General features: G+C 39.3%; 1 protein-coding gene across 1 annotated transcript in view; it reads right to left on the minus strand.

The window, feature by feature from the left end:
* The window catches only part of LOC124304671 (uncharacterized), a 210,947-nt gene that overhangs the window by 165,922 nt on the left and 20,454 nt on the right, over window positions 1-24,571 (minus strand). Inside the window, exon 2 of the mRNA XM_046763186.1 lies at window positions 4,304-4,360. The gene's annotated coding sequence lies outside the window, so the exon portion shown is untranslated. The remainder of the gene's footprint in view (window positions 1-4,303; window positions 4,361-24,571) is intronic.

Genomic DNA, 24,571 nt, shown 5'->3' on the forward strand with positions numbered 1-24,571 from the left:
ATTATCACTCGAAAACTCGTCAGATTTTTTCTTGTACTACTTGCGTTTCGAAGATTATACAGAGCAATATTTCCCAGAGTTTTATGGATCGAACGCGATTTAATAAATCTCAATCGTAACTTGACATTAGTATTTGATTATCGTATAGTTCGCGTGAACCTTAAACCGTGCTGTCGTAAATCGCAAATCGCAAATTCAGGTCTTAACTATCCGGGCCAACTAATTCCGTGGATCTGTATCTCGACGGTAATTAAACAGATCTTTACCTGCAGCCGTGCCGTTGCAGTTATATAACCTCTGATTGCATTAGGAGGGTAAAACGCGATTGCAGCGGTTAAGGCGAAGTGCTGATTGCAGCGCGCATCCAAGTCCGTTCAAATTATCTCAGAGTGTGTATTATGTACACGTATGAGTATATAACGCGTAAGGGATGAAGATCGCGATCAAACGACGCATGCGGTAGTCGGTATAACTTCAATTACATCTTCAAAACGTTCCGAAGTCGTGGCGAGAGTTGTAAGAGCATTTTTCAAAGGAAAATCAAAATTTTGTCAAAAATTCATTTGCTTCAGACAATTTTTACCGTTATTCTTTCATCGAGATACAAAAATTGTGATTTTCATATTTAATTGTAATTTGGTTGTCGAGGGATTTTTTTTTTTTTTTTTTTACTCGTCGATCGACCGTTCTTTTTTCTTTCAATTTTTGAAATAACACGAGATCGCATCCAGCTGATAACTTTTCGCTAATTTTGACTTCGACGCAGTTTTCCAGAAAACGACGATGCATTCCGTCAGAGACTTGAATAAAAATGTTGAACAGATCGCTGGGAGGGACAAAGAAGACGAAAAAGAAAAAAAGAGAAAAAAAAAAGACGAACCGAAAAAGAGGGTCGAGAACACAATAAAAATGGTCAAGCACCGGAAAACGCGTTGATCGAGAATTAATTATTAGCGAGCTTTTAAACGCTCCAATTTGTAGAGCAGATCGTTGGGAGCGATGCGTGGATACGTGAAAAAGTGAAGGGAGGGGTTGTATTGGGTGGTACGCAAAGGGGGTGAGTATCGGGGGATGCTTGCCACTCTTCCATATCACCTTTGCAAATTGGACGTGATACGGATACCGACCCATGTAAATCGGTGTTCTCGTATGCGCGTGCGAATATACCTGCGTAAATGTGTAGGTATATATATATATCGTGAATCTACTTGCGCGCGTGTTTACCCGTTAAACTCTGCCGTCAAAAATAACAAAGTCCTCTGTACAGTTTAACGAGCAAACTCGATCTCCGTGTATTTGCATCCGTGTAGGGTAGCCATTCAGTGCCTACAGTGAGTAGGTGTGACCCCCCGTTAAAATTTTGGTAATTAAAACCGATCCTATATGTCCGTATCCTGCCGCTTCTGCTCATACTGTTGCAATTTTTTTTTTTTTTTTTTTTTTTGTTTCTATTTTTCAACATTTTTTTTTCTTTCATAGAAAAGAACTTTACTCGTCGGCTTCTATTTTCAAAGTTTTTTTTTTTTTTTTTTTTTTTTATTGCTCCTAAGTATAGTTGAGAGTTTTTAATTATGTTTAATTTTTAAGTTGAATATCGTTGAATATTGTCGAAAATTTATTGATCGGTTGAAGATCGTTGAAAATTTTGTGACAAGTTGTGAACTTTGTCGTAGGTTGAAGATTATTGAAAATTTTCCGATTGACGGTGAGTTGTTGAAAATTTTTGAAATGCTCGACAATTGTTGAAAATTTTTTGACTGTCTGAACATTGTTGAAAATTTGGTGAGAAGTTGAGAACTTTTTGACAAGTTGAAGATTGCTGAGAATTTTCTGATTGGTTGAGAATTGATGAAAATTTGTCGAACAGCTGAAGTCGTTGAAAATTTTTTTATCAGTTGAAATTTGTTGAAAATGTTGTGAGAAGTGGAGAACTTTTTCATAAGTTGAAGATTGCTGAAAATTTTCTGATTCGTTGAAAGTAGTAGGTGAAAGATTTTCTGAAGAGATAAAGATTGCTGATAATCGTTGATAATTTTGTGAAAAATTTGATACTGTTAAACATTTTACGAGGTGATAAAGGGTAGTGAAAATTTTATGCGCCGTTGCAAATTTCGTACAAAGTTCGATGAATACAAGCTAACGAAATTACAGTGACAAATGATGAGAAATCGGTCGGAAGTAACAATTAGTTGTTCAAAAAATTGTTAAATAATTTGATTGAATGAAGGATTGATCAGTCAGGTTATCATTTGTTGATAACCGTCTTGGATCCGATGATGAGGTAACTTTAAGGACAGCTAAAAAGTAAGTTGAGATTGTTCGAATGAATTGAATAAAGATACGATACTCCAGAACTCTGCGACAAAAAAAAAAAACAAACTCTGTATAGATGATAAATCGTGTAGCGATCACTGATTAAAAAATTTATCTCGTAGTATGCAGTCAATATTAAACGTTAATATTATAAAACAGCATGTAACCAGTTATTTGTTAACGGGAAAATCAGAATTTCAATATTAAATTCCAAGCACATCTGTGCATTATTAGTTCAATAATCCGTTTTGATGAATGCTTCATCGGTTCATATAACCGCCTCTGGCGGAAGGAATCAAAACGAACATGAAAAGGTAGAAAAAAAAAAAAAATAGGAGGGATAAAAAAATTGGTAAATAAACAATTAAAAAAAAAAAAAAACGAAGCTTCGGTAGCCGTCGTGACAGGTGAATCGCTTCGGATTCCGTTTGCCCTTTCGACCGGTCCTTTATTGAAGCATAATTTGCCGGCCGGCTCCCATCCTACGTCCCTGTTTTACCCTCCGGGTTTAGCTTCGGGCGACTGCCGCACACGGCGGGAGAGGAGGACATGTAGCTGTATCGCGGGGTTGTAATTAAATGCATAATTAATGACAGTCGTGTTTGTCGCATCCGGTCAGTCTGGAATTTGCATCGATTTGAGTCGGGCGAATTCTGAAACGGTTTGCAGGACAACCCCTCGCCTACACTTGACGCCCACAACAACGCGACCCTGCTCCAATCAGATTTAGCTGATGATATCAGCCGGCGATTGATATATTAGACTGCGGTACTCGATTAATAATCGCCCTGATTTAATATCAATTTCTATCATTCGTATTGTACGCAGTTTCATAACGTTGAAAAATTTAAACGAAGTTGAATATTTTACTTACCAACGGTTGGTAACAGTATCGGAATTTTATCACACTTTCTTCTTCGCCGTACCGTAAAAGTCAAAAATTGTGAGAAACTTGACTTTTCGGAAAACAATTTTTCTTGGTTAATGCAAGTTGAAGATTAGACAAAGAGATGATTTTATTTCACTTCGATGAGTAACGTTGCAACTCGAAATATCGAATTTGATTAACAGAATTAAATTCCAACAACAACTGCACTGTTTTCTGAACGAATTCAAAAGTTTCAACTGGCAAATGGGAGAATTTTGCTCTATTTCTTCAGCTGTTTGTCTTCGTATATCCCGATTGTATTTTTTCAGTTTCCGGGGTTTTATTTAGTAGGAAAGCCTCCTGAAAATCGATACCACAAAATAAAAAATACCACCCTCACTGATTTCAATTTTTTCAAACAATCGGTGTCGATTAAATTTTCTAAACAACCTTTTAGAATGCAGTTAAACATTCAAAACTAAATTCTTCGCAACAGCAAAAAGGTGAATGGAGTTTGACCCTTGTTAGATGACTAAAAGTAAGACACAAGCAATAAAGTATTCGTGATAAATATTTAAAAAAAAAAAAAAAAAAAAGTGAGCATCATTTGACTTCTTCGCGTCTGATTATCAGGGTGAAATCCACGCCTCGTAGATTTTGAATAGCTAAAGTTTCGACGCCGTCTGGTTCAAGTGGACTGTCCAAAGAGGAAAAACGCGAGTATCGCGTGGTGGAAATTTAGCACACGTAGCTGGCGCGAAGAGGTGGCCGAGTTTTTAATTAAGGAAGCTGGAAAGGCGACGAGATGTATGTATAAGATATCTGGGTGAATCCGTGGCGTCGGTACAACTGTATATATGTACAAACCTGGAGATTTATTGCAGGTATATCCGCGACTCGAGTGCGATTTCGTATATCTCATACATAGATATAACGATACAGAAGCGGCCCCGAAGCTCGGCGAGCTTTCGTGCAGACACAAATCCGCGGATGCGGTTTCGCACATCGGGAAACTTATACATTAGCTACGGTTTTACGAGCGGCTGTTAAAAACGTGAAAGATCTTTGATCGTAAAATATGACAGTTCGTATATCAGGGAATCTACTCTATACGTCACGTACCTGGAATTCCCTTCCCAAAGAAGATGCGCTCTGGGCGTACAGTCCGCTAAAAAATTGCTAAAACAGAAGAAAAACAATAATTAAAATAATTCTAAGCCTCGAACACTCAAATTTTATCTAAAAAAAATCACAATCAAATTATTTGTTGAAACGCGACACGTTACTGTTTTATAAATTGTTTCGTGTTGGGCGATTCTCTGCAAATCGACTGAAATTAATTCTCCATAATGTTAATAGGTATGTTTTTTTTTTCAAATTTTATTTCAAGAAAGCTCAATCTCGTCAATTACATGTAATCAGTAACCAAAAAGTGATTTTACGACGAACTGAAAATCTTTCGGAACGAATTCATCCGCAGGCGATTTTTATTGACAATTCTATGAGGTAAAAAAATTATCTACAATAAATTATGGAAACTGGATGAAGTGAGTGAAGTTATTTTGAGATTAAAAAATTATAATGATGACAATTCGATATTCGTGTACTTGGAAGGATTTTTGTTCCTTCAATCTATGCGTTGAATAAATTCATCTTGACAGTCTTTGGTCGAAAGGATCTTCAAAGCCTTATTTCGTTCGCTCGATTCTTCGTCAAGAAACTTTTTCCGAGAGACTGTGCACCGCGATGCCGATTCACAGGCTCGAAGATATGAAACGGGGGAAAGATAACACGAGTCAAAACATATAGAGAAAATGAGGTAGAAAAATGTAAGGGGATTCAATAAATGAAAGAAAAATATTTAAAAAAGATCCTTTCACGTTTCAATCAGCCTCAGGTTTGACGCGTGGGTGTGGAATTTCACGAAAAACGCCATTTGTTCTTTTACCCGCATACTTTCCGTACACATACACCTAAGTTTGTTACTTTTCTTTCATTTTTTTTTCCACTTTCTCTCCACGTCAGAATTCACTTCGTAGATTTATTATCTATTTATTTACTTTTCATACAGAGACAAACAATGCCGAGGCAAGAAGAGATAAAGATGAAGAGAGCTGGAGGAAAATGGAGGAAATCAGGTCCGTCTTTCACGTCTGGAGGCAATCTTGGAAACTCCTCCCGAGAATACCTTATACATATACATATGTATACCTTATACCTCATACCTTATACCTACTAGGATGAGGTAAAAGACAAAAATTTTATGCAAAGGAGCTGGTAGCTTATACCGACGGTTCAAGGATGGTAATAGAGGATATATGAAGGATTTACATATCGTTTTATTATACCTTTCCGACAATGTTCTCCCGGTTTCGCTCCGCCATTCCTACCGCCACTTCTGCTACTGCAGTATCATACATACACACATACATATATATATGGTAGGGTGGTCCTTGTTCGGAGGTAGGAAAAATTTTCATTGGGAAGCCTCCCAGATCTGTTCCAAATCATACGAAAAAATTCTATGTAAAGTTTTATGCCTCAACGTCAACTGGAACGCGTGCCTCTGACATAAGCTGTCTTAAATAATTTTAGTTTTTATAACTATTCATTTCGTTTTGTATGACTTTGGTACAAATTAAGGGACTGATTTGAAGCTTGGCAGAGTTGTTGCTTATAATGATAGGTACAAGCCTTGAAAATTTCTAAATTAACAAAATTTTCCCCTGAATAAATTTTCCGGACAAAATCCTTATGGACAAAATTTTCTAACGGCTAAAATTTCTCCAGACGATAAAAGTAAATTGAATAAAAATAAATAAATAAATATACCCATAATGTACGAAAATGAAATTTTTTTCTATCCCGAAATAAGAACTACCTTGATGTATTTAATATATATTAGTCTTTTGCTAAAATTTAATGCGCATGCGCTACAAGCCGAATGCGGCTCTTTGCCAGGCTTACCAACTGTATCTAACCTCAAAAATTTTAACAGCTTTTGGTAGCAGTTCTGCTCAACTCGCAACTGTTACAATATTTGAGGTTATGTATGGTTGGTAACCCTGGCAAACATTTGCTCTCAGTTTGTATATAGGAGGGTGTCCATTAATTAAGTAGGATGACGGAACATGCAGTCGTTAGAAATTCACTGAGTGTATGTATATTTTAAATAGATACTTCATCATTTTCGTAAAATTTTTTACAAGACGAATGAGGAAAAAAAAGAATAATCTGTAAGAAGAAAAGTTATGTAAATACATTTGCATTACGGAACGCAGACTTTTTTCAACCGAGTGGTGAAAGGGAAATCATACAAAAGAAATTCCACATCCCTAATCAGTTGTTGCACTAACAATACGTTGAGGAATTGATTGTGCCCAAGTGAAACTTATATTCAATTGAAAATTATGCATATCTTTGCAAAGATTCTTTTATTCATCTTCATCGCTATGATTACCCAGCATTTGAGCCGTGTAATAAAATGTTAAAAATAAAAATGAAAATAAACAATAAGGATTAATCGTTGATAACGAAATAGCTTTGAAAAAAATTTAACGAGAAAATCTCAGATATTAAGTCAAATTAATTGTATTTACAGTTTCATTCGTTCTTTACAAGTAATTAACTACATTTGTCATGAAAAATCTCCGAAGGCAGAAGAGAAAACGGATTATGATTGTAGCATTGTATGATCATAGACAATACTGTCGTTATAATTATTATTACCTTAATATTCGTTATTTGCCTTTCATATTTAGATTTCCTTTGCACGGCAATACGCGTATTTCATATTAGAATTTTTTTTTTAAAACGATATCCAACCGAGAGATTTTAAGCCCCCTGGCAAAAATAAATCTCACGTTGTATATTCCATTCTGTTCTCAATTTGATTTTCCTCATTTTTATTCCAATGTTTACCCGTAAATGCAAAATAAATATAACGTGTCCATACGTAAATTCAACGCTTTCCGTTGCATGTTTTACCATACATAGATCCGTACCTTACATGTATGTATATGCTTAAACGTGCAAGGGTGAGATTTGCACACGGAGTGCCAAATCACTAACGAGTTCTTTTGGCACGAGCTGTTTGTCACGTCGTGGAAATAGAATACATATAAAGATCGATAGGGTGTGAGAGATAGAAGGCGAGAGAAGTGGGAATGGGAAAGGGAGAGAGAAATGTTCGAATCTCTCCCATCGCGGGACGAGAATATTCCGACTTCTCTTATAGGGATTTCCGTTCTATATAAGCTATCCGTTCTCCAGAAGGAAAATTGAAAATGCGAAAAAAAGATAGGATGAAGTTTATCGGTTACATACATACATACATACATACATACGTATATATATATATATATATATATATATATAGGCACACCTAATTTTCTTCCATATAAAAATTCCCAGTCGCATTTATGATCCATTCCTGCAGCTTACATGCAGTCACATCATTCCGTCTCTTTTTCTAGACGCGATATTTTGCATCTTATCGATCATATTCCTCGTCATACGTTCGGAGCATCAGGCTGATCACTAAAAAATTTTTAAAGTATGATGATATTCACAAAAGAAACAGGCTAAGAGTGACATGACACAACTCTTCGACATAGGTATTTTATTTTTGCGATTTAATTTCAAAATGTAACAAGACGCGTATTTCGCACTTGATCTATAAAAGGTTGCATTGTGTCGCAATAATTATGATCGAGTATTGAAAAAGTCGAGAAAAGTCATTCTCGATCAGAAAAAGGAAATAAATTATAGTCCGAGAGAGTTTCCCCTTCTCCCATGAAATAAAAAAAGGCAGTGGTCGTTATGATTTTCCACTGGTGTGTGATTTGAGCTTGGCTGTGTTTGTTTTTTCAAAACCAATCAAAAATCTATGTGACAATTTTCTACGCGCAGTATGATGTATATATTTCAACTCTTATTTGCCAGTTTCTCGTTTGGTATTACAAGTCGTGTTGTAACCTGAAAATTCTGGACCGAGCTTTTGGTGTACTTTCTTCTCATGTGGTGTGGCGTGGAAACAAAAGATAGGTAGTCTATAAAGTGTCTCGGCGCAGTTGCAAGTAAGCTACAAGCAGAAGAACCATCAAGAAGAAGGAGATGATGAAGAAGAAGACCAAGATGAAGTGGAAGAAGGAAATAGAGGAAGAGCCAAAAATAAAAATAAAAATGAGAGAACTGTTAGCAAAAGGAGAAGAAACGAAAGAAAATGGTATGGAGGAGTACCGTGAAGACGTTGCCTTCGTTAGCCGAGTCCGTTTCTCGTTCCTCGGTGTACGGCAGCCCTTTCCTTTCACTCACTTGTACATACTATACCTTTTATTTATTTTTCCTCCACTCTTGTTTCACCCACCCTGCACGCTACGGCTCTACTCGCTACCCTGAGGGAGTCTCCTTGGCTCCTCTTCCTTTCACCTTTTTACTGCTGTTTTAATAACACGACTCATTAAGGAATGACTTCCGGTCTACCACCGTATCCACTGTAGCTTCTTCGTCTTCGTCTTCTTCTTCTTCTTCTTCTTCTTCTTCTTCTTCTTCTTCTTCTTCTTCGTTTATTCTTCTTTTTTTCAATCTCTTTATTTTCACAGGTAGTGGCATGACTCAAGAAGATACGTACCTATAGAGCTTTACGTGACCAAGTTGACATGAATACGGAGGAGAGGAACGAAATGAATTAGTCGAGAAGGTGGACCGCTGCAGGAATTGAAGTCTGAATGAAATTGCATTTGTTAATTTTTTGATGACTGGAGAGTGCGAAGGCAATTATTCAGTAGTACTAAGACCAGTATGTATCAAAGTTCATTACACATACAGGAAAGATTTTTAATGCAAGAAGTTTTACACGCCGATGGCCAATTCATCCTTTCAAAGCCTCACATCTTTCGATGAACCATTCCTCAACAAACAAAAAATCTTGTGAACAGTTATGATCAATTATCCATATTTGAAACGTGAAATAAAATTCACCAATTCGTAAATAGTTTGGTCAAAAAAATGTTTGCTTTCCAACTTCCCAAAATCGTATGACGAGGAATGGTTCGTCAAGATATCTAAGGCTTCGAAAAGATCAACTGAACAATCGGTGTGGGAGAAATTGGCACGAGACCAGATTTTTATTCCGAAAATTGTCTTGACGTGAACAGAATTTTGATCAAAAACCAAAGCAATTCTAGACAAATTAAACTCAGCTGTTCGGAGCAGATAAGCAAGGAGAGTTCTGGATACAGATTCCTGTTACCGACATCTTACCGACACTCAGCCAAGACACAAACCTTTTTCCAGAATGTGCGGCGGTTGGAAAATTTCGTGAATTAGGCTAAACTTTCATGTTTATCCAGCTAGTTTTTTACGAAACTGTACCGGTTCCCTTAATGAAGAACAGAAGATTGACTACAGATCTGGAAAACTAAACTAAGAGCAGACATAATTTTCAGCCAGATTGTGGATTGGAGCGTATAAGGAAATTAGAATTCAAGCTCCGTGGAATTGGAGCTTTCCTCTGCAAGGGAGAAAACTGTCATGCAGAAGAGACGTTTGCGACAAAGATTGCCGCATGAGATATTCCCGGTTCTACGGGGAGAAGAAACTCTTTGAATTGACGAATTGTTAAAACGTGTTTTCGTTTACATAGCAATTCTCATGGGGGATGAGGAGAAGCGGTGAAGGACGGACGAAAAGCCGGAGCTCGAGGCAGAAAATACAGTCGTGTTTTCTTCCCGTTCCATCCTAACCAACCGACCAACCGCCTAACCAACCAACCGACCAACCAACCAACCAATACCCGCGCCTCTCGACAGATTTGGGAATTCGCGTCCGAGGTAAATTCAGAATTCAACCTGGAGTAGGATTGAAAATTCACCCTTACGCTCTTTCATCTGAATTCGGTTCTGTGTGCTCGGCATCGTCATAGCGCCTAGAAGTTCTCCGCACCTTTTCCCAAAGCCCAAGAGAGAGTACCCAAAGCGAAAAGGAAAAAACGAGAGGAAAACCAACTGGCGCGGATTCTGTCGGTGTGTGGGTGTAATTATTCAACGAATCCATTAACTGCTGCGAAATCTATTTTATCAGATCTCGAAACGAGCCACTGTACATATATAGAACTCCGTATAGTGATTTCGAATCGATTCATTTTCGTTTACATTTAGATATAGTACCTGACTCTTTTTCTCATTCTCTATTTTCCTCCGCGATTCGAGATTATATTATTTATTTTCTTCTTCGAAAACAGAAATGGGTGAATTATCATCCAAGTCTACATTTTTATTTTTGCGAATACCATCATTTTCAAATTTTCATTATTCTACGAGCTTTATACATTTCGTGTTTTTGTTTTGTTTTTTATTTCATACAAATATTACTTTCACAAAATACTGAAACAGAAGAAGTTTTCTTTTCCACAGGATCCCAGGGATATCCAACATGAAATATAGTTCATAGTTACTCTTTTCGCGTAAAGAAAATTGTGCGTAGACTTGTATAAACCTTTACAATAAAATGGAACGAGAGCAAAAAAAAAAAACTCATGACCGAAGGAAAATTCTTTCTTTTCTTTCTTCGAGTTGTTGAAACATCAAGGAAGATTTTCATTGCTGGTAATTACAATCGTAAGCTTTAAAATTAGCATTAACGTACTTTTGCACCCCACGCAGAATAATCACCATCAGATGATGAGAGCGAAGAAACAAAAAAGAAAGGAACAAACAGTGAATGGAAGAAAACCAGCAAGGGGATGAGAAGTGAAAAGAAATTTGGGAATAAAAATGTTACATCCATCATCACGATAATCTGTACCTACATAGCTCGTATCTTATTCTCGCTTTAATTCATCTTTTATTTCCCGCCGCACAGCTTCTTGAACTCGCGGTCACATAATGCTGATAACATTTTATCATATCATCCCGCATAATTTCCGTTCAGCTTAAGCTTTCAAGAGTTTCCTGATTCCTCTCTCTCATCCCCTTCTCTCGCTCTTTCTCTCCCTTTCTGCTTTCGGTTACCGAGCCGTTGATTAAGATTGATTCGATGAATTAAGTCGGTACCCTTTAAGAGTTGTTTCCCCCAAGTTCTGTTAGCATAATAATTTATATATTCTTGATTATAAACCGCCTTGAGGCGGGATTAACACCCAAAAATTTGCAAACGAAACGTGGCTGTAAACAATTTTCCACGGCCATTGGAAAAAGGGAGAACGAAAAAATCGTCCTCTCGTTTTTGACGCAGATTGAAACGGGCGCAATTGTGAGGTGAAATTCATCTGACACTTCTGTAAGTGTGTGGTGCGTATATGAAAATCCAATAACAGAACGGGATTTAACAATCAAAATTGGATTATTACGTGACGGTTTAGTAGCGAGATTGACCTACACTTTTTTCGACGTAAATGAAAGAAAATTAAAGGATTCGAGTTACACAAGGATGAAACTGAAACAGAACGAAAAAAAATCGTAATGAAATAATTGGCAGAGAGGAAAGATAGTCATCACGAAACTTCTCGATGCTAATAACTGCACCCGGCAATTAACGGTAGGTACATAATTGTTTGAAAACGTCGATTATAAGAACGTAAATTGTGTAGGTGTGATTGTTTGAATTTTCCTTAAAATTCATATTGAGAAACCACTCGACCAATCTTATGAAAAATCATTTTTACAAACGAATTGATTACGAAGTTATGCAAGAATGACGACGAAAGAATTCTGTGGATAAAAATTGCCCGTGCATCCGGAACATGACTATAAGTTTGAATTTACCATCTTCCGAAATTCCCTCGATTATTTTTCTCTTCCAACGCATTGCAATGATCGCAAATTTGCATTAGAAGGAAACTCTCGATATCCAAATGATGAATTGACCCTTGACTCTCAAAGGGTTTTCGTAACCAAACTAATCTTACTTTTATTTAAATGATTCTCTTTGTTTTACATTCAAGCCCCGATCCCTAAACCTTGCCCTGAACCCTCGGAATCCCGGGCTATAGATCTCAATTAGGGGAGTGGTGGGGTTCGACTCTGTTCACCATACGACGCCACCTCGTTTCACGGTCAGTGTGTGTATTTGGTTTGAATTTCTCGATCCATTCGATGAGAAAGAGTACCGAAAAAAACCGTCTTCCAAAATCAATCATTGCCATTTTCACTGACGAGCCGTAGTTCAAAAATTGAGGGCTGTTTCTCGACTTCGAAAAAAAAAACCATTAATCGGTAAAATTGGAGGTCGAGACGGTGATTCAAAGACGGAGACGGAGAAAATGGAAACGAGATTGAAATACGGGTTCCAGGATCGATGGTGGAGTTGGAAAATGGAGGAGAGGGGGGATTCATTCGTCACTTGGTGTAACGCAGAGGATGATATCCTACTGGTTCTGGATTCTGCGACGGGGCTAAGTGGCAAGAACTCTCTGTGCAGTGAATACGGAGCTGACGCGACGTCCGTTTATTCCTGCTGAAACCCAGGGGCTGATTGCCAGACACCCGTGAATCGGAAACTTTTCTACATCTCAAGCGTAGACGGTTCAAGCGGCAGCAAACCGTGCAAAAATTCACAACCATTTCATCGATTTCGCATTTCATGCTTAAACGGTTCGCTACTGTTTCGTGCCCTAATGTTTTTCTTTTTTTTCCCCCTTTTTTTTATCTTTGTTTTTGCCTCAGCATGCTTCGGCGCGTTGATGTGTGATATTTTTCCTCCCACCGGCCTTTCTCACTTTCTCTTAACTTGTTCGGCAAAAAACTCTACGCTCAGGCTTGTGAAACACGACTTTGGTACCTCGAAACAATTGGCGAAGATCTCAAAAGCCCTGAGGAGCTGCTAAAAATTGTAGTAAAAGAGAAAAGAAAGACATGAGCATATTTTGGTGCCAGCGGTGGGATCCGTAATTACAGCTGGACAGTAAAAACGAAGGGGCTACAATTTTCAATCAATCAAATTTTTTCTCCCGATAACTGAAGGTTGTTTTATTCTACAGCATTGAGAGAAAGGAACAACTGAGCTCAAGATTTGTTCCCTCTTCTTCTTTTAAAACCCTTCAACAGGGAACCAATTAGTCCCGCGAATAAATTCCGAGCCGGATGAGGGTTAGATTTGTCAGAATATTTGTTTTCGATTGAGGGTGAATGTCCGACCCGCACAGTCTGACGACGGCTCGATGAGATCGGAGGCGATCTTTCAATCCTCGTGAAAAAAGAAGAAGAAGAAGAAAGGGATGAAAAAGGAACGCATGCGATGTCTGATCACTGCAGGGGCTGATGGGCGGATCAGGCTTCAGCTGGAAGATTTAATGGCACCCGCATACATGAGCAGGCGAAGGTGGTATTACAATGTTCATCTCTAATTAATCAAATGATTTGACAGGTAGCTCTCCGCTAATGTGTCAAAGCCACAGGAAGCAGACGACGGACGGTGACGTATGATTTTGCAATTGTTCGAAGCTGCTCCGTCACCGCGAAATTTCATGAATAGAGCACGGCATTGGCGAAATTGATCGTGTTGCACAAATTGAAGTTTCGCTGAGGCCTGATTGAAGAGCTACGAAGTTGACTGAGACGGAAAAAAATGACAAAAATTTTTCAAGAGAATGATCTACGCCGCAATAGTACGAAGTAATTATTCTCGACACCCGCCAGTCGCTCCTCCTTCATTTATATCCAACTTGGGCTAACGTTATTAACGATTATCGATTGGCAGTGCGATGATTTGATTCGGTAGTAAAATAAAAAGTCGCCGGTCCTCGATCACCGGGCAAACTCGCCTCACGCCGCTATTCTTTCGGCAAACTTTTTTACAGTGCAGATTTTTCCGTTCTCTGCACAAGAAAATGGAATGTCCACAAGACTAATGAGAGTGGCAGAATAATATAAATGAAACTTGAGTAAATTTACTCCCGAGTTTCAATTCAACATGAAAATGCCGTCGTCACGTTTGGATATCTATCGTGGAGTACGAATTGATGTAAAAAGTGCAATAACAATTCACTTACTCAACATTTCACTAACAATGTGCTCAACGAATATATTCTCCAATATTTACTCTCTGATTAGATTTTGGCAGTATTAAAGTTTCACTGTAATTACTGATAACTGTAACGAAATATTCTACCGACAAGTGAATTAACATGATACTCCGTCTTCGCTGCAAGATTGTTTCATGTAAATTTTGTTCTTACAGCGAGTGCAGAGTGTAAAATTTGATTTGCAGAGAGAAGCGTGGTAATGTAAATAAATGGAGAACAAGCTGCCGCATTCCACACATAGAAGCCTGTTGTACAAAGTTTACTGACAGTAACTACATATGTATAAGGTATGTACGCGTTATATATGACTCACCGTACACATTTACATGGGATCACAAGTGCACACATAAACACAAGAATACCAGACTGCATCCGGACGTAAACCTGAATATCTATAATGCGCAGGGTGGCTTGTTCAGACTGGAAATAATTCACAATCGCATACATATTACCGTGAAAATCTGATTCCTCGGTTTTTTTTTTTTTTTTTTTTTATCTGATACAGTTTCTCTTTCAAAACGAACATGTATCGTCATTTACTTAGGTGATTAAAGATACTTTCTCCAATCAAAACTCTACGCCTAAACTGCGGTCGACGTCAAGACGATTCCAACGAGCTCTCGCTGGACGAAATCGGTCGAACCGTTCGGGAGATATCGGACTTTGAAGAGCGCGAGTAGCACTTGCACAAACCGCAGAGCACCGCGCCATTCGCTACTAGCGGAGTGCAGACACAAACCGCAGCGCCACTTCACGCTATCAGCGAGCGTATCGCGTTGCGGTTTGTGAAGGCTACTAGCGCCGGCGCCGAGTGCCACTTTCAGACTTCAAAGTAGGATATCTGGCGAACGGTTTGACCGATATTGACGAGCGAGAGCTCGTTGGTTTCGTCTTGACATGGGCTACAACGTGCCGGGGGAAAACGCCTCGTCTGGTGAAAATAAGAAGTTGGTCACTTTAATCGATCCGTGATCAAAGTTATCGCTGCATTTCAATCGATGAGAGAACTGCAGCGTCGGTGTGCCACTGTCATGCACATGCAAACGATGTACGGAGGCGCGTTTGCACCCTCCCCCCGTCCCCCTTCTCGGTGGTACTGAAACTTGCGAAAGGTTAACTCTGGCCGAGACTCGGGTGCCTCGGAGGCTGAGTTGTTGTTGAACTTTGTCACTTCTAAGACAACCCTGTAAGGCATTTACGTACATACGTATGTACAGAACATGCTATGTACCTACCATTCGCCACGTGGATGGGTTGTAATATGCGGTAAGGCTTGTTTGTATGTAGAGGAGCTGATGCGCACACAGAGAAAGGGCGCAGCATCTTCGGAGTTTCCCGCTCCGAGCAGCCGGCAATCTTTCCACCCTTGTTTAACCAAATTTGTTTATAATTCACGTACAAGACCACAAAGTGTTTCTTGCCCTATCCAAGAGTGATTCCGGTTCCTAAAGACCGTTGCCATCCACTAAAGCGGTACATCTACATGCGGTGTAAGGTACAACACAACACTTCGCCGCAAGAGGAGCTGGGTGCTCGAATATAAATTGCGAATAAATTTACCCGAAATTCGCTGGTACTACGTTACCAGAGTAATTAGGTCCAGTGTCACCGGTAGGTTTTCGCTTTTGTACTACTTTATTCTAACCTATAATAATTCTTGAATTGTGATTATAACCTGATATGCTTACAAACCACGAAGAAGAACATTGTTCAAAAGGGATTTATCACAGATCCGTGCACAGCTTCTGCGACTTCGGAAAGACTTTGATTGAATTTCCCCACCTTAAATTTCTATCCGCAAAACTTGGTACAGTGTTAATTACTCTCAGCTCGTAAAAGGAAAACTGCATGGCCGAGGCATCTATAAACCCTAAACTTGCATCTAAAATTCACTCACAAGTTTCCGGCATGCGATTATAAGGTGGCATGCATAGTATGCAAGATGCCGAGTAGGAAATAGGATGCCTAATAAGTAATTGGATATCAGAGAAAATTATGTAACCCCTTGCGCCCCGCGCGAGACTCGTTGCAGAATCCACCCACTCGAGTCATCAAACTCCTTCGTACACTCCATAACTTCACTATATCCCCTCGTGTACTCTCCATTCCGCTCACTATACACTGTTCGCCAATTTATTCCCCCATGGAGCAGCCACTCAAGGCAAATGCGCCGTGCAGTTGTCGGCCGCGAATCAGCTCTCGTGTTATTTCAGCTCCAATGAACTTGGAGAAAAATTTTTACACACGTCCGTCTTTCTTTTATATTTTACAGTTTATACTGAAAACGAGTAAATCCCGTGGCTTGTTTTTGAGCGAATCCTCTGCTCCTGAAGGCACTAAGAAAAAATAAAAACAGTAACAGAAATGAAGACGGAGGGTGAGAGTGGAGAAAATCCTTGGCATTTCGCCTCTCTCTCTCTCTCTTATCGGCTGTCAAATACAGTGTGTTCTCGTCCGTTGAATTCGCAAGCTTAGCGTAGCGTTATTTTTCCACTCGAAATGAGCGATTGGCTGCGGATACATTTGATGGCTCTGTGAATGCGTTGCGTTGGGTAGAAACGTAGGATCCGCGCCACCTTCCAGAACCAAGTGACCTCTTCTGTATGGAATACAAGATATGATATAAAATCGAGTACTCTCACTGAAATCGGAACCGAATATCCCGCCCCTACGCGACTCGTTGCGCGAGGATTCGCTCGGCTGAACTTTCGGTCAATCTGCAATTCCAACTCTACTAATTGAGAAACACCCGACCAGCAGGGTACCTAACCGTTAACATCAGCCTGCTGGCGCTGCTGTTCCACCGGGATTGGAAGCAGCCAGAGAACCCGAAAGGCGAAAGGCGAACGCGAGTCCGCACCAACGGTTCGCCTGCGTAAACAGTAAACACCTGCAATTGGCTATAACTTGGCAAATTTCAGAGAGTCCGCGAGGAGTCAACAGATGCGAGACCCGGATGCGCGACGAGGAAACGACGATGTAACGGTAAGTTTGCCCACCCCCCATAATGTTACCTCTGCGATTATCCTAGGGCAACAATTAAACCGCCTGCAAATTAGCCTTTGCAGCGCCCAAACATTAAACACTAGATACGCAGCCTCTTACTCGGTCAGGCGCTTTATCGGCCGATCGCATCAGGAGGACCAAAGCAATTAGAATATCAATTTTCTTTTTAATAAGGCCGTCGAACTTGTTAAGACGTCCCAGAGAAAAAGCAAATTCTTTACCCGGAAACCTATTTCTTGGTTATATCGAGAGGCTTTTGTTGTAACCTGAATACAAAATAGTTAGGCCAAGGTCCGATGGACAAGTTAGACGCATATCTGTATAAAACGTCCTCTCTGAATAACAAACCTTCTATGGCCGACGGCAACTGGCATCAGTTCGTGATGAGACGCTCAATGTAAAGAAATGCTAAAGCCCGCCTTTCCTTGATAAACATTATTCGTTCGAATATATTGAAGGGTTATTGAGAGGTGGATGTTTCAGGGTTATTATAAACGGTTTATTTTAGCGTATGTATCCAAACATGGCGATAAGCAGAGAAAGAGAGCGATAGCTTCTGCGTCGCTCTACAAGGTTAGCCAACTTAACTCTAGGGATATATCTAGGGAGTTAACTAGGAACTAGACACAAGATACTACAGTTATAATATGAAATCCTGTGGGACTTTGTTTGGGCCACACGAGCGAGTAATCTCTTAAACGATACCACATTTTCTTGAAAGGACCTGCTCGTCGTCTAGTTTATGTGCGTAGCCAACTTCGTAAAAATGTTACTAGCGAGCGAGCATGGATGTCATCCAATCCAAATCAATAAAATTGAATCACGCGCGCTACGAGCATACACTTTCGAGATAACCTCTCGATACGTAGTAAAGTACGTAAGTATATGATGAGGACTGTGTACTAAACAAAACTAGAAATTTATCTGGATTCGATGTGCAGCAATGGTTGATCGAAGATATGTCTTTTAACAACAGGTAAAAATAAACTTACTGAGAATAATCAATTTTCGCAGATTGTCCGTAAATAACAGAATTCAAAAGTATCTGTATTTTGCAGAGTTTTCTAATTTGAAATGGGATCTATTCCTCCTTGATTAATAACTGCTGTAATAATTGCACAAGTATTTGGCGTTTGAAGATTCGAAAGTTGGTGGTAAGTATCATAACGATTCATTTTCATTCTCACTGTGTTACTCAACAATGTTACAAACCCGCAAAAGTTGGTCCAGCCAGATTATCAATTTTTTATACAAAATATCAGCTCCTATGTTCCATTTCAACGAACGATGTTTCGCCAATTTGTTTTACCCATATTTTTACTCGCAATGCTGGTGCAAAGTTTTAAGCACGGTAATAGAATTAGATTTTTAGGTAACAAAGGAAAAAAATAAACAAAAATCCAAAAACAACGAAAACGGTATAGCAATAACTGTGATGATGATGATGATGATGATAACGATAATGTTGAGGGTAACAATAACAACTCCAAGAGTTGAAACAGCGTTAGGAAACACAAATTGAGAGAAAGTTCTTGAAGATTAAAGTTTTCAGAGTGGGTAAGTCGCGGGACCCTTAGGGGATGATTACGTCAGGGGGAGAGGAGGAGGAAGAAGGTGGTGGTGGTGGTGGTGGTGGTACAATAAGGTTGGAAGAACGGAAGGCAGAGAAAAGCAGCAGAAGCAGAGCAGTGGCAGCAGCTTGGCGATAATCGCGTTCTGATAAAACCAAAATCCAAAGAGTTTTATACACCGGGCGTGAAAATAAAAAATACTAACATTAATTCCGCTTTAACTTATCCCAGAGCTTGCAAGTTTGGCCTCCTCCTTTATTTCCGCGAACAGCCGGCTATCCTACGTATATGTATACAGGCGCACACAAAGTGTCTCTATTCTCGGCTTCTTGTCCCATACTCCCTCTCTCCCTCCCTCCCTCCCTTACTTACCTACTTACTTATTTACTTTATATATACTCACTTCACTTACTTTATACTTGAGTTACTTACTTATACCTTACCCCATGCAACGTCGAGTTTCCTATCTCTTTCTTGATGCACCGTGCCGCGCGTTTTACTACCCGTGAAAAAAACTACCCCTCCTAATCTTATAACGGCTGGCTGAAGCGAATTTACAGACCGTTGTCCCAAAACTTTTACCCCGCGGTGTATTAATTTCGCTAAATGAAAAAAAAAAAAAAAAAAAAACAGATGCTTGAAATAAAATTAAAAGATAATTAATCAGCCACCGAGTAACTTCTCGCTTTCACAATCATACGTTTTTGTCTCTATCGCGCAAACACAGATCAATTTGTCCAACGAAATTATGCACCTCCTAAACAAAAACCACTTAAACAAATTCATGTTGAAAAATAATTAAAAATTCATTCGATTTGTGATTATTTTTATTTCAAAAGAAATGCAACTCTCGCTATTAAGTCAGACTGAAAGTCATTCCGGTTCGCCGTTTAGTCGAAAAATTAATTAATGAGCGCAGCGACCTTTGATAATGATTCAAAAATTCTCCCTTTCATGTGTTATTACGATATTGAAACCCTGAATACGTGATTATCTCTGGGAGTCATGCCTGTCGGTGTTTAACCAAATTGGTACTCTGTATGTCCGGAAATAAAGTCCGCGGAATTAATATTTGGCAAGGACATGCGTGATATTATACCGCACATATCCATCAAAGCTATAATGCGACATAATACTGTGATAGAATTTCTAGCCAACTATACTTATATGCATAGAATTCGTCGTTGGATTATAGATAGAATTGAGACACGTAGGGGGTGAAAGGATCTGCTAACAATTAGCCGGCTAATGATATTCCTAGTAATTAATTCAAAACTCATTATCTCCGATCCATTCTCACTCTGCGATTTGTATATACCTATGTAGGTATAATAGTATAGATAGACGGACAGATACATGCATTTCCGTATGTATGTGTGTAGATAGTTATGTATAATGCATTCTGCAGATTCTCATTAAGCAGTTTCTATTGTTATATCTACCTCAGAGAAGTTTCCTTCCCTATGCGCGGATAATAATTGATAGACCCGACCATAAGACCTTAGATATTATCAAACTTTACCTGAAAGTTTGAAAATTTAAATCAATGCCACTACGCCGTTAATTATTATCCCTTAATAATAATCCAATCTATAATATCCGTAACTGATAACTTCCATTAACAATTCTGGAAGGAAAAAAAAAAGAAATATTCAAAAACATAAGATAAAACGGAACAATACTGTCTTTGGAGAAGTTTGATTTTGTAAAAACTCGGAATTTTTTTTTTGTAGTACAAACTTTTTTCAAGCAATGCAATAATTATCAATCCTTTTTTATTATCGCTACGTATTCTTTGTCGTGTTAAATATGTTAATATATATATATATATTTTTTTTTTGTTTTCTTGTTCACACAACTCGCAATGCTGGAAATTTTTTCTTACTTTTGGAAGAAGTAACCTTTTTTCAGTCCGGGATTTTGACGAACATTTCGAATCGGACTTCTCACGAAGTAGAGACAAAAGTATTAATAAGCAATGCAGAAATGCACCTGAGATATATTCCCCATCATCCGTTAAACGGCAGTTATACTTTCACTCTTTTGTTAATACACGATGTTGAAAGTTTTGATCACTTAGGTACACGATTTTTATTGAATCTCATATTGGCAAACTCGTTTTTCCCTCAGGCATCCGATACATAGGCGGATAAAAGTTATTATAGCCAAATAGCGATGGGCGCAAACCGCTCCCGGTATCAAACAAGACACCGAAGGTGTAGAAGAATTGTACAAAATATTACATATTGTAGCAAATTTTCACCCGAGAGAAACAATTATCGAGCATTTAAATAATAAATCAATAACGTACACACATACATCGTAATATTTATTCGCAGATCGATTTTCCGATTCTCACCGATTTCGTACAGCGATTATACGTATTGGGAAATAAAATGAGGAGAAGAACTGGAGAGAGGGGGTTAAAATACCGATAAATAAATAATAAAAAAAAGGGCTCAGGGCAGCGCGGAGCGGAAGCAATAAATCCCTTCGTTTCTGGCAAAGGATATCTTCCCGCGTCCTACGCCCTCCCTCCCTCCCTCCCTCCCACTCTTCCTTCCTCCTTCACGGGTCCCTCACACTCCCCCCCGGCTCAGCCTTTATATACATTTACGTATATAGACGAGGCTCAAAGTTATCCCGTTCTCAAGCCCATTGAACGTGTCTTATATCGATTATACCCTCCGCTAAACTTTCCCCGATCCCGAGGGATAGCAGGGAGGGAGGCGGTGGTTTCAGACTTTAAAAGACCACCGAATGAAACGTATGGGACGCCTGGGATATTCCCACTTTGACAGTGGATCTCGGTGGAGGTTTTCGAGATCCTGGATATCCTGGAACTGGAGTAAAAAGAGCAGGAGGAGCCGGTTTCATCACGATCGGAGGATTTGACTGTCTCCGCGAATCTCCCCCCGCCCCTCCCACGAAGCCAACTTTATTGCTTCCAATTATTTTCATGGTTATTACATGTCGTATACCTACCGATGTCCGCGAACCCCTCGTTTTCGGCATCCGCACACCACCATTAATCCGGTCAACCAGAGTGGGAAGAAAAACAGCCATACACTGAACGAGGATCGTCGATGTCCCGTTGGAAAAGAGCGAGATCAACCGAAGTGAGTAAAAACAGCTGGCATGTAGAAACTTGGTAACGGAAAATCAACCACCGAACAAATCATTGACATAGAGAGCGCAATTTTTGCAGATCCATGAGGAGGTTGTTTCCTTCTTTAATCTTAAATACGACCGTTACGTAACATTCCACGTTGTGCATGTGTTCGATGAACAGAGAAGGAGGAGAAATTTCTGGAGCTTTGCAAAAGTTTATAACGATTCGAATATTCCCGCGGTGAGTCAAAACGGTGATTGATAATATTGGGAATAGACTTTGAGTTATGGAGCCGATCACGTGGTTTACGCGTTCGCCAATCACACCAGTCCTCTCGAATAGAGACTCTTTCCGGAGGCTTTTTCTCGGCTAAACGCTCTTTGAAGCAGCGCGATTTACTGAATCGTCTCTCAACAAAATGACTTGATAACGTATAATTTAAATAATAGCTGCAACAATTCCCGAACATAAAGTGTCCGTATAAAGTATCTTCAAGATCGTGAATGAATATAGTCAAGATATACCCTGAGAAAAATCAAAATTTTTCGGCGAAAAGGAATAACGTCGTAAACACCTGTAACGATCGAGTCGCCATTTTGAATATCTTCAGAAACGGAAACGGAAAGAGAAACATTGTGCAAATAAATGACTAATAGCAGTGAGACAAATTATACTAACGAAAGGCGATTTACATTTACAATTTCAAATTTATATGTACCTTTTAATAAATAATTTATGTGTCGAATGACGGAATGATCGGATGGATTAATGAATGAATGTAAAACTTGTTACAGTCGAGTCAATAAAGAGTAAAAATGGGTTTGCGCCCCATAAAAGGTTGTGCAGTAGTAATGATTTTTATATATGTTGTTTTGTTACGGGCTACGGAAAAATACAAGTTTTCAACCTTTTGGATTTTTCATCGAGGCCCGGAACTAAACAACATACGAGTATATCCAAAGCATTACTACACCACCTTTTGTAGGGCAAAAACTCCTATTGACTGGACTATTATTCTATAGTCATGTTTTTGTTCCGTCACATTTTTGAGTCGAGTGTACGTTCCATATACACATCCTAAGCTCGACTCTAATCACAGAAAAACAGGCTGAGTCTGAACCTGCAAAATCTGACGCATAAGTTAGTACAAAATGGAAAAACAGTTGTGAGAAAATTCATTCAAAACATTCAAATCATCGACAAGGATCGCATTTATAATAACTTTAGGCAGAATTCAAAAACCTTTCCACCCGACAACGCCAAGCGAAAAAAAAAACGATCCAAATTTGTACCACGGTATCATTTTTAATGAGCACTGTCGGGTTGGCTGAGAATTCGTCGGTTCATTCCCGGCAATAAATCTGGACGAGGTTGGAACGCAGGAATGGCTAGCTTGTCTAGCCGCAGGAGACAGGAGCTGCAGGGTGCTTAGTTTCTTCGTCACCCTCGAAGATTTGCCAACTTTTATGGAACTCTCCATTCTTCTTAAAGCTGTGGAGAAAACATCCCCCGAAAATTTGTCCAGCTAACGCCTGCCACTTAATCCCGACTGACCCGTGAGCAACGAGCCGTTTTCAAAAGCTGAACGTGATGAAAAGGAGAGACGATCGAAAATCTGAAGACGGATTGAGTTCAATTATTTCGTGAATTTCCTCGGTGAATTGCCAAGTTTTTTCGTCACCTACTTTCATCAAAAAAGCGCAATTCTTCGTCGGTTAAAATTCCGCTTATTGTTTAAGTGTAAGTACGTCAAAGTGCGAAATTGTTTTGAGTAAAATATGCAAGCATAACTCTGAAAGAGTATTTAATCCCTTGTTTTCACCGTGATATCAACACGGAAATATCATGTAACGAGAAAACCGGGGGTTGGTAATTTTCTGGTTAACTTGTATAATTATGGGGTCGACTGTTTCTTCGTTAAGATAATTCTACAGTATAAAGGGTGAAGGGGTGGACTTGCCACGAAGTTCTGTGCCTACGTTTCGAAATGAGGGCAGGGCGGTAGGCAGATAATTAATCGACAATTTACACCGCAGAATCGCACACCGTTTCTCTCTTCGCTGTCTCCGCAAGCCTCTAACTGCCAAGCAATAGCAGACGCACCAGGTGCAGATGTTAACCCTCAACCAAAATGTACACAGTTGTATATACCGAGAGGTTGTCTTGAAAGGACCTGCGCGATTCAACTTGCTTAATTTCGATTGGCTGACTTGACTTCCATGCTCACAGTCTGGAGCGAACTTTCACTGACAAGAACAAATTCCCTAGAATTGGCCGGTCGACAAGTGACAGCTAACCATAACCTCACAATGACTAAGCGTGCGTTCGGAAACTAACTAGCAGTGATGAATGAAAACTCCCTAGGATAGAGGCAGAGCTAGTCACGATATCCGATGCACAAAAGAGATAAAGGGAGCTTTCCAGCAAGGAGACACAGTGTGACACTGTGTTACACGGTCGAACACTGTGCCTTGGTGCTTGTTGGAACGCTTTGAGGTTCTTAATTCAGTCGCTAGAGTCCGCTCATGCATTACACGAAAAATCTAGGATCGTTGAGCGCTCCAGGAAAAAGAAAACATCTGTGAAACGCGTCTAGATTATCATTACATTTAATAAATAAATATAAACAATACCATGCGTCAAAAATAAAATCTCTAACTAAAAAATTGGCAGCAATG

Source organism: Neodiprion virginianus, chromosome 5 (assembly GCF_021901495.1).
Source record: "Neodiprion virginianus isolate iyNeoVirg1 chromosome 5, iyNeoVirg1.1, whole genome shotgun sequence".
Taxonomy (NCBI): Eukaryota; Metazoa; Arthropoda; class Insecta; order Hymenoptera; family Diprionidae; genus Neodiprion; species Neodiprion virginianus.